The sequence below is a fragment of the Phoenix dactylifera genome, chromosome 17 (assembly GCF_051530095.1).
Source record: "Phoenix dactylifera cultivar Ajwa chromosome 17, Ajwa_hap1_PhDact_Kaust_v1.1, whole genome shotgun sequence".
NCBI classification, from domain to species: domain Eukaryota; kingdom Viridiplantae; phylum Streptophyta; class Magnoliopsida; order Arecales; family Arecaceae; genus Phoenix; species Phoenix dactylifera.
In genome coordinates this window covers 9,223,817-9,234,508 of record NC_143206.1, presented here as the reverse complement: position 1 = coordinate 9,234,508, position 10,692 = coordinate 9,223,817, and the positions used below count along the sequence as shown (strand labels likewise).

At 42.0% G+C, this 10,692-nt stretch overlaps 1 pseudogene across 1 annotated transcript; it reads left to right on the top strand.

Moving 5' to 3' along the window:
• The first annotated feature begins 2,643 nt into the window (after positions 1-2,643).
• LOC103698374 (EID1-like F-box protein 3 pseudogene) lies at positions 2,644-4,106 on the top strand (annotated as a pseudogene). The gene has a single exon (XR_015974440.2). The product of XR_015974440.2 is annotated as an EID1-like F-box protein 3 pseudogene (transcript).
• Positions 4,107-10,692: the final 6,586 nt, after the last annotated feature.

The window sequence follows — 10,692 nt, the reverse complement described above, 5'->3', positions numbered from 1 at the left end:
AAAGGAAGCATCATTTGCATGGTTATTCCTCCCATCCAGTGATGCTGTTGCCTTCCAAATGAGGGAAGGTGGTGAGAATCATCTGCCAAAAATTGTTGGCCATTAAAACTCTCCTCCATTAAAGTTTTGTTGCATCCTTTTCTAACATCAATTCGAGGGTGGTGATATTTTTTTCGGAGACGCTGGTCCCCTGGTGCACTCCACGTGCATCAAGGAGAAGCTTGGGCAGGTGCCCGTGCTTTTTATTATTATTTTTTTTATTTTATAAGAATTTTTCCCCTCTAATTATCTGAACTCTAGAAAGTCCACCAGCTCGACCACACCTCGTTACACATCATAGCCCATTGCCGTATGACACGTACCCTCTCATGGTGGGGTCCGCAAGTCGCAGGCTATTTCGATGTGATAATTTGATGTGACTCTTCCTTCTGGACTCAACTATGGACTCTCCAATTTGGAAAACGACCCTAGACTGACACCTTTCATCACCCACAATAGAATTAGATCTCATCACCGATGTAATCTTACGTTGGCAAGTGGCTAGCTTGAGTAGATCTAGAATTCCATTTAAATTCTTAGCAGATTTGAAAAACTTGCAATGGAATTAAAGATTCTCATGAATGAAAACAGATTTGTGTACATGGCCTTCCAAAGTTATGGATGCATCTAAATTTTACCATATCCCATGAAATCTCGCACCAAGATCTATATGTTGGATAGATGTAAACTTCACATATGAGCTTAGAGATTTTCTAAAACTACAGGCAAGATGGTCTGGAATAGGTTTCAATTTATCGAAGATAGGCCCAACTAGACTTCATACATTCTTATATCTAATCGAAAGAATTTTGCATATTGAGCGAATCTCATTCCCACCCCGGTCGTCATTGAGCCAGCCTGACATTTTTATGCGAGTGTCCCATGAATATTTTTTCAATCTCAAATCTCCACCTGGTTCCCCGGTGGGGTATTCATCCATTGATCGACCAACAGATTATAAAAAAGCAAATGTCTCATGAATCTCTATTGACAGCAAGTAGTTCTCTTTCTTTTCTCGAGACAGGAAGGAATGCATCGGTGATAGGCAGAGACTCAGACTAACCTAGGCTAGCACTACCAATTGATTGTTTGAAATAGGATCTGAATTTTGCAAATGAAGTGGACCAACATTACATTGCTATTTGCAAACTTAGCGATTCACTTTGATATATATGCGTGTGTAATGGTTTCACCTTCGATGTGCGATACATGTCCCCTACAACTCGAGAGAAAGAGAAGACCTATCAAAGTATGTGATATGGGTTTCATTGCATGTAAACCGCTCCTAAAAGAGGCTCAAACCCTAAGGCGAGTAGAGCAGTGAGTGAACAATTAGGGAAGAAGAGGTGATGCCAATAGCCAACCAATGAGATGAGTGAGAAAGTAAGCCTACCCTTTCTAGTTCCTTTTCTCCCGTGCACGCGGGAAGCACGCCGTGCCCATAAACCATGAACCTGAAAGCGCGTGACGCAAACAGTAAAAATATCTAATTTTTAAAGCAAAACAATACGGTAAAGTCTAGGGAAAAGAAACCCATTAAAGTATGTATGGACGAAAGGTAAAGTCTCCAAGGGTGGAACGAACATCTCCCATCGATACGTGTACGGTAGAGATGCACCCACGCTGCAGGATTTGATCACACCAACCTCTTCTAAACCCCCAAGGCACGGAGGACGCGACACGTGGACTCCACCAACTAGAAGGTAACACGTTTGGCCGCGGACCTTTTGGGGCCGGGGAAGAGATATTTTGGAATCCCGATCCTGAACGTACTCGCGTCGGAAGATGGACCGTCGAGGGGAGCATCTGACGACGGGGGAGGAAGCAAGGCAATGAGATCGAGACACGCGTCCTCCACCGAAGGAAAACCGACACGTGGTGGAGCCGAATAGATCCTAGCGGATGAGTATCGTCGACTCACCCGCTGACACGTGTTAAGCCGTTTCTCGGCATCGGACAAAAGCTTTTGCCCCGGTCCGCTGCTCCTTCTCAGGCCTCGCGCTGTCCTTTTCCTCCACCTCGACTCCATCCTCGAACCGGGTTTTGGATTCAGTTCTCTCCGGTTAACCGGATCCGGTTCAGATTAGAAGCTCCACTTCTGCGGAGCTGGAAAAAAAGAAAAGGGGGAAGGAAACGCGTTTCTCTACTTTCTGCCCATAATTTTGTAAAGCAAACATATGTGTGTTATCGAGGATAGTATGATTTTTTTTTTTACCAAGCTGGGATGGTATGATTTGAGGGCCGAGGTTATACGTGAAAAAAAGATTTATTATCTTTACATAAATCCATCATTGGATCATTATCGCTTCAAGATACATTACAAACAGATGAATAACTTGTTAAGAGTGCTTTGAGATGCATCTGGGTGTGATTCAATGATTAATGCCATGAAAAAAAATCAATCATTCTTTCGTGCCAAAAGTGCAACCCAAACTGATGATTTGAAGCTTGTTTGTTTTTTTCAGTTTCGCATTGAATGTTCCTTTCCCTCAACTTATTTAATAAGCTGTAACTTAGTCTAATGAAGCCTGACCTTGCCATTTTTATTTATTTATATAAAAATTTACGTAGGAAGTATGATCCCAACGAGACAGTGCAACCGGATTTAAAACTCTTGAATCCGGTTTAGGGCCAGGGAGCATTTGGGACTTGGCGAACCGTGCGATCCGACCTGTCTTATTGTTCAGAAGAGGAATCCAGTCCAAGAAACAAACCAGCGTCGGCGGAGCACCGGACCCGGAGTCGCGCGCTATATATGCGGGGTCTCGCGACCAAACCGCCTGCAGAGCAGCGACAGCATTCGCGATCCAATCCGATTCAGAGGAGAAGCCGACAGGCGATGATCGAGCACAACCGGAACCCCCTGGACTCCACGAGCGGCGATCCCAGCAGCAGCAGCAGCAGCAATAGCACGGCCGGCGCCACCAACAACGGCGGAGTGTACGGCAATGCGACCGGGTCGGTGTTCCCCCGCGGCGGCGGAAGCAGCGAGTACACGGGGCTCCAGGACGAGCTGGTGCTAATGCTGGTGTTCCGGTCGCTCAACTGGGACCCCCACCTAGTGTGTGTCGCCGCCTGCGTCTCCCGCCGCCTCCGCGCCGTCGCCAACCGCGTCCTCTGGCGCGAGGTCTGCATATCCCGCGCCCCCCGCATGGTCTCCGCCCTCACCGCCGGCGGCGCCACCCGCATCGTCGGCGGGTGGCACGCCATCGCGAAGCTCCTCTTCTTCTGCTGCGGCTGCGCCGCCCCCACCCGGTTCTTCCCCCTCCCCGACCCCCGCCACCCGACCCCGGGCCACTTCTCCCCCGTCTCCCGCTTCTCCAAGACCTCCGGTCGCTCCTTCCTCTCCCGCCGCTGCTGGGGCGACCTCCTCTACGTCTCCGACCCCTGCGAGCACACCGCCGCCGCCGCCGCCCGCTCCGACGAGGACCTCGGCGCCTACCGCGGAGTCTTCCGGGGCTTCATACGGTCGAGGACCCGGGCGTATCTCATCAGCCGGCAGGCGGAGCTGGAGTCCCGGGTGCGCTGCACCTACTGCGGCGCCCGGGTCTGGAGCATGACCGCCGCCGGCCTCGTCCCCCGCAGCGCATCCCGCCGCCTCGGTTCCCACGAGGGCGACCTTGAGTACTTCGTCTGCGTCAACGGCCACCTCCACGGCTTCTGCTGGCTCGCCCACTTATCCTCCTCCTCCGAGGATGATGAAGGTTACGGCGGCGGCAGCAACGACAGCGACGACGAAGAGGAGATTGGATAGATCAAGACATTGACGTCCGCTGCTGATGTGTTAGGTTGTCTGTTTTGAACGAGACAAAGTAGGTGGTTAGGCGATGTAGGTTTATTTTTCGTGTGCTATCCTCTCTTCTTCTTCGATTTGCCTGCTCTGTTTTGTCCTCCCGCTCCCCTGCTTCTTCTGAATCCAAAAATAAAAAGGAGCCTCGCGTGGGCTCTCTACCCTTGTTTTATGTGCTTGTTCTTGTCTCGTACGATGGGTGGCACTGTGAGCGTTTGTCTCTCTCCTGTTTTTCCGCCGAGACTCGGGAGCAACAGGGGATGCTCTGTTTTTTTTATTGGATTGGGAATTTGGAATTTTGGATACGAGGTGTGATGTGGAGCTGCCACGTGGGTCTTGATGCGACGGTTAAGTTGGGATCATCTGTGAGTTTAAGTTCGTTCTCGTGTTGTAAGATTACGAGATAATATCTCTGAGCATTGTTAGGGAATGAATGCATCCTAAGTTGAATCTGATTCCAGACATTGACACTGTGGAACTACTGTCTTTTGCTCATGTGGACCGACAGCACACATCAAGCAACCAAGCATGAATCACAAGAAGTAAACGTTTTTTTCAAGGTCCATGTTTCCATGGTATAATCTTTCAGATCATATAAGAGTGACTCCCGGGTCGCAAGCCCGTAAAGTAGAAGTTGAGAAGATTGAGACCCGAAAGGATGTTGAAAATAAAAGAAGAGGTAGAAAAATATCTAGATTGGCTTGCTGACATAGTCCCTGTTACGAAGAAGGATGGCCAGGTGGTTGATAATCCGTGTTGACATTTCATTGCTGCAGCATAGAAAAAACAATTCCTACGGAGGAATTACTTTTTTTCTGAGATGGACAATTATCCGTATTTGGCTTTTTGGGTACAAGTAGGGACGCGCTCTAGGGTTAGGTGGTTATAAGGGTTTGTCCTGATCCTAAATGTTTGTAAGGTAACCGACGCTTTTGCCTCATCTAGAAAAATTAAACCCATAGGAGCGACTGCATATGGTGGTTGAGGAGCAGTTATACAGTACCAATTGCAGAAAAGGTTACAATTTCTTTATTGCAACTCATAAAAGCTTCTTTCAGAAGTTTGACATGTGTATTTTTGAATTATTTCGATGAAATAATTGATAGTGCTCCTATTGTCAAGTTAATTTTGTACGCATACAACCCTCAATGCAAATGCCATAACTATCTTCTCTCCTTTCTCTGCACATAGTCTGAAGCTTAAGAAGAAAGAAGTGGAATAGGAAAGTTATACTCAATATTTGTAACTTTTTCTCACACTAGATTATGTCTTACTATAGCATTTCTAAAGCCATAAAGTATGATTTGTGAACCTACAAAGGAATTTATAACATTCTATGGTTAATAATGGGGATTGGTCGGATTGGATTGGGTTTGGATTGGATTAAATTCAGGTTGGGTCGAAGGTCTTTCAACCTATATTTGATTCATCTATAACCGGACTGAAAACGTAAACCAATACCCAATCTTATTACTTTGTATGAAGCCAAACCTCACATGCCAACCTACCTAAAGTGTTAACTTTCAGTTCTTTATCTAAAAAAGAAAAAGATTTTATTTGCGTAAAACCTTTCTTTCTATTATATATTGTGGAGTGAATGATTATAACCCTATTTGATTTTGATGAGCTCAAAGCAATTGAGCATATCTGATGTTATACTAATGAATTCAATCTAGTGTTTCAGCTAAATATTTGTGAATTTATGCTTAAGTGTCTCTAGCTTTGGTTCAATACATTTTGGCTAAGTTTGGAACTCAGTTTGAACCAAAGTCTGAAGCTCGAGTCGACTCCGGAAGATTACGAGTCGACTCCAAGTGTTTCAGAAGTTCTGGCACATGCTCGAGTCGACTCCGGTACACTACGAGTCGACTCCGACTGAGAACTGACAGAAAGACAGAAAGTTGATTTTCAGACCCTGTCAGCGAGTCGACTCCAGAAGGGTTCGAGTCGACTCCGATGGTTTCCGAGTCGACTCCCGACATTTCCGAGTCGACTCCAAAGGATAACAGAAGAAAGACAGAATAATATATTTCAGACCCTGCAACCGAGTCGACTCCAGAAAGTTACGAGTCGACTCCGAAGGTTGGCGAGTCGACTCCTAGTTAAGTACGAGTCGACTCTCAGAGGAAAGCAAAACTAGAAGGCAGAGAACCAACTTCGGACTCTGGGAGCCGAGTCGACTCCAACAAGGTGCGAGTCGACTCCGAGGCAGTTCAAACCAAAACACAGAGAATCAGTTTTCGGATTCTGAGAGCCGAGTTGACTCCAACAAAGTGCGAGTCGACTCCAAGGCAGTTCAAACCAAAATACAGAGAAACAGTTTTCGGACTCTGAGAGCCGAGTCGACTCCAAGATGAGCCGAGTCGACTCGAGAAAGAAATGCAGAAAAATAAATCTCTGGAACCCTGAGAACGAGTCGTCTCCAGAGGGTCGAGTCATCTCCGGACATTGGCGAGTCGACTCCAGAACGGAAAAGCACTTTAATTCAAATCCTGAACAGTGGAGTGAGTCGTCTCCAGTAAAGCGTGAGTCGACTCCAGCAACAGCCGAGTCGACTCCAGATCGAGCGAGTCGACTCTGATCCCAACGGATACACTGTCAGGAGTTGCAGATTGTGCAGAACGGCCATAAAAAGGTGTCTAATGGCTAGTTTTGAAAGTGGACTGCTTAAATAGCCAGAGTGAACAGTAATAGACACCAAGAGAGCTATTCCATTCAAACAAAAAAGGATTTTCACCTACCAAAGGCTCTGAAGAGTAAATACAAGAAAAAGAAAGAAAAAGCGCATTGAACTTCATCCAACAAAGGTTTCCTTCGCATTCAAGGCTCTCCTCTGACATCAGATCTTCAGTACATTCAAAGAGGAGACTCAGAGTTCGAGAAGCCCCTACTTCCTCTTCCAAAATCTGTTTGAGGGCTTCTAACTCTACATTATTTATATTGTTCATATTTGCTTTTTAAGAAGCTTTCCCTGTACTCTTTAAAAAACTGTTTCCTTGTTACTTGATTCAATCAAGGGATTGAATCAAGGTTGTTGAGGTTTGTTGGTGAGCCAAAGTTAAAACCAACGGTGTAAGGGTTCGATTGTGATCCCGGAAAAACAATCGGGTAGTTCTAGTCGGTGAGCCTGTGAAAACCAACCGAGTTTGTTGTGATCTCGTGAAAACAACAAGTTGGGTTGTGAACTTGTAAAACAACCGGCTGTAATCCGTAGGATTATAGTGAACTCCCAAGTGAAGCTTGGGGAGTGGACGTAGGAGAAGGGTTAGCTCCGAACCACTATAAAATCTCTTGTGTTTGTGATTGTTTCATTGTCTCTTCCATTCCCTTCATTCACTACATATAGTAAACTAATTAATCCACTTGCAATAAGGTTTAATTAGTTACTCATTAAGTTTTTATTTGCAATAATTACTTAAAACCCAATTCAACCCCCCCCCCCCCCCCCCCCCCCCCCCCCTCTCTCTCGGGTTGTCTTTTTGGGCAACATATATGAAGATATACTTTTATTTATTTGCAAATCAAGAGGATTCATGTCCTGTAATTTCCATAATAGGATCTCAAGTTGGTGTGACATCGAAGAATGGAATATTTATTGTTTTTTTTCCTCTTTTTCCTTACCATAGTCCTTCGAAGATTTTAGCTAGTGACTGACTCATGTTTCTCAACACAATCACCATCATCGAATTCAAATTCCTTGCAAGCACCATAGCAAGAATTAAGGTCTTGATTCAGAATTATGAGATGGTGGTATTCAGAATTAAAAATATTTCATTATGATTAATGAAAGCTAATTTGGTTCCTATTAAATAAATTTTAAGATCAGGGAGGTCATGATCTGTAAAAATTAAGTGCGAGATTTTCATATACAATCAATCGATAATAAAACTTGTTATACACTCAAAAAAGTTTAAAACAAGGCCAAAAAGAGGGATTAAGTGTGTGTGTGTGGGTATGTATATGTATGTATGTATATACGACACACCTATCTAATCCCAACTAGACAAATGCATGATAACAACTCAAACTCGACTTGTCAAATTATTTTCCATTCTGCCATCAGGTTTGGCTATAAATTTATAAATTAGGTTCTGGTTTTGCTTTGGATATAGCTATTGTAATCTGTAGGTTTTTGTGTAAATATAGTTGAATGAAATCCGATACATACTCGTTGCAATCCCTATGCGTAGAAAAGAAAAAATTAGGTTGTTAAAGAAAACTACTAAAATATTTATAATTTTAACTAAATCTATGTAACAATTTTTTTTGATGTAGAAGATAGACGACAACTTGCATAATACAATGTTAATAATATAATACAATGTAAAGCAATTAAGAATAGATTTTGTATCCCTGCTTGTTGTTGTCTTTGGCTCAAGCGAAACAATAGAGACTAGATTTCAAGCCTACACAGCATCTGAAGTCGTCAAGCAGGCAACCTTCCTTTTCAGAAGCTGGACATATTTGCTACAAGACAACTCCTTCTTGGTGTTATTCGGTCAGCTACCTTGTGCTTAATGTTGGCATCCCAAACCCACACCTATCTATACCCACGAGCTTACCCTTGATTTCTTGGGCTCGCTCGGTGCATGGAACACCTAATTGGGTATAAGATTGTAATAACTTAAGGCTCACTCAAGAAAGCTAGCCGAAAAGTATTTTTTGAGTTCCTTGGTCCTATATAAATATCCAAGATTCGGTGAATAACTGATAAAGGACTAAACACACATCCGCATGGATCCTCACATACTTTTTCCGTTTATACTCTAAAAATTCAAATCCATTCAAATATAATCACAAGCATCACGATCGGCCTATGGTTTGCCTCAATGAACTCATACATTGCATATCTATAATTAGTCTTAATGAGCCTGTACTACAGTGTTTTCTAGTTCATATAGGTTAGATCCGTTTTAATACTATTTGTAACAATTCAAAACTTCATTCAAAAAAGTTAGTCATAAAGTATTTTTTGAGTTTCTTAGTTCCATATAAGTATCCAAAATTTTTTTAAAAAATAACCGATAGAGGCTAGATATATGCCCGCATAGGTCTTCATATACTTTCCTGCTTAAGCCCTGACATTCTCGTTAGGCTAAGAATCTAAATTCATTCAAATCTAATTATAAGCACCCCCAATCGATCTATGGTATAGTCAGTTCAATAAATTTGTGTTGTAGTGTCTCCTAATTTATATGAATTATAAGCCGAATATGCTTTGATATTATTGGTAACAACTCAAAATTTCATCTAAGAAGACTATTCAATTTTTTTAAAAAAATTTTGAAGTTTTATATAAAAGTTTTATTTTTTTTATGAATAATCGATATAGAACTGAACATGCATTCACATGGATCATAAGAGATTAAAAAAAAAAAACTATGAAAAACCACTCTTATCTCAATCTTAATCGTCAATGCTGCAGCATGCGATTGGGAATTTGCCGGCAATCAATCCTTTCTTGTAGGCACAATACGTAGTGAGTGTGTGGCGGGACACGTATGGTCAATATCATGAATGACCATTGCCCTTTCTTCTCTTCCCGCTTTCCCGGCCACTCTCAGCTTTCAGGGCTCGTTTGGTTCGCAGAAAGCATTTTCCCTTTTAGGAATATGATTCCTAGGAAACAAATTCCTAAGAAGAGGATGCCTAGGAAAGTACTTTTGGCATGTTTGGTTAACAATAGGAAAGTGACAAATTTTCAAAGTGCTTATGTTTGGTTAGCCATCCACTTTCTTATAAAAGTTACGTATAATTCCTATTATGCCCTTAATAAAAATTAGGTCTTTAATACCTCGTTAATGCTTCTTTAATGCTGAATGGTCTTTTTGGAAAAAAGTAAAAATAGAGTGATTCCCGCCTCATGGGAAAGTAACTTTCCCATGTTTCTTATGGGAAAGACTTTCCCATGAAATGTGAGAATCATATGCCCATGAAAATACAACTTTTCCGTCTCTTACCTTTGAAAACTCTAATCAAACAAGAGGCATCTCATTACTTTTCCGTTGACCATACTTTTTCCTTTTCTTTTTCCACGAACCAAACGAGCCCTTAATCATCATTTCCCCCATCCAATCATCTTGTACCATTAATAAGCCTAGTGATTTCGTTCTGTACCTTCTATCATTCCCAACAAAGTAACAGCGAGGAAAGGTCTCCCTCCCTTGCCTTTCCTCAAAACAAAAAAAAAAAAAAAGAGTATCTCGTTAGCTAAGGTCAATAAACTAATAAAAGGCCGAGAAGCCTCGCCGTCCAAGTTTGTGAAACTACTCCCATGTCTTCTGCATCATTAGCAACTTTTGGTTCTTATTCATTCTGCATTCTTCTAAAAACCCTAATTGTAAACGTGCCATAATTTTGCATCTATCAAATTATCTAGCATCAATATCAGTGAAAATATAAAATAATTTTTCCATTTAGCAAGATATAGTATAATTGGTAAATAATTATATGGTATACACGTAATTGATTTCCTATGTTTCCTTCATGATCTTTAAAATTAAATTTATCTTAGGAATTGAGAAAAAAATATAATTAGAGGTGCGCCTATGCCAAAAATTTTGGATACTGTGAGAGAGATGGGAGATTATGAATGCATAAGAAGGTAGAACCAAGTAGACAAATTGTACTATTTTAAATTTTATATAAAAAATTAATTATTACTTCTAAGGAATTTAATTTTGGGAGGCACTAAGTGGATAAATTGTACTATTTTAAACTTTATTTTTATTCAAAGGAATTTAATTTTTTTTGGGGGGGAGGGAGAGGGGTAAAACTAAGTGGAGAAATTGTATTATTTTAAACTTTTTGTAAAAATTTAATTATTATGAATTTAATTGTGTGTGTTGGGGGTGTGTTGTGAA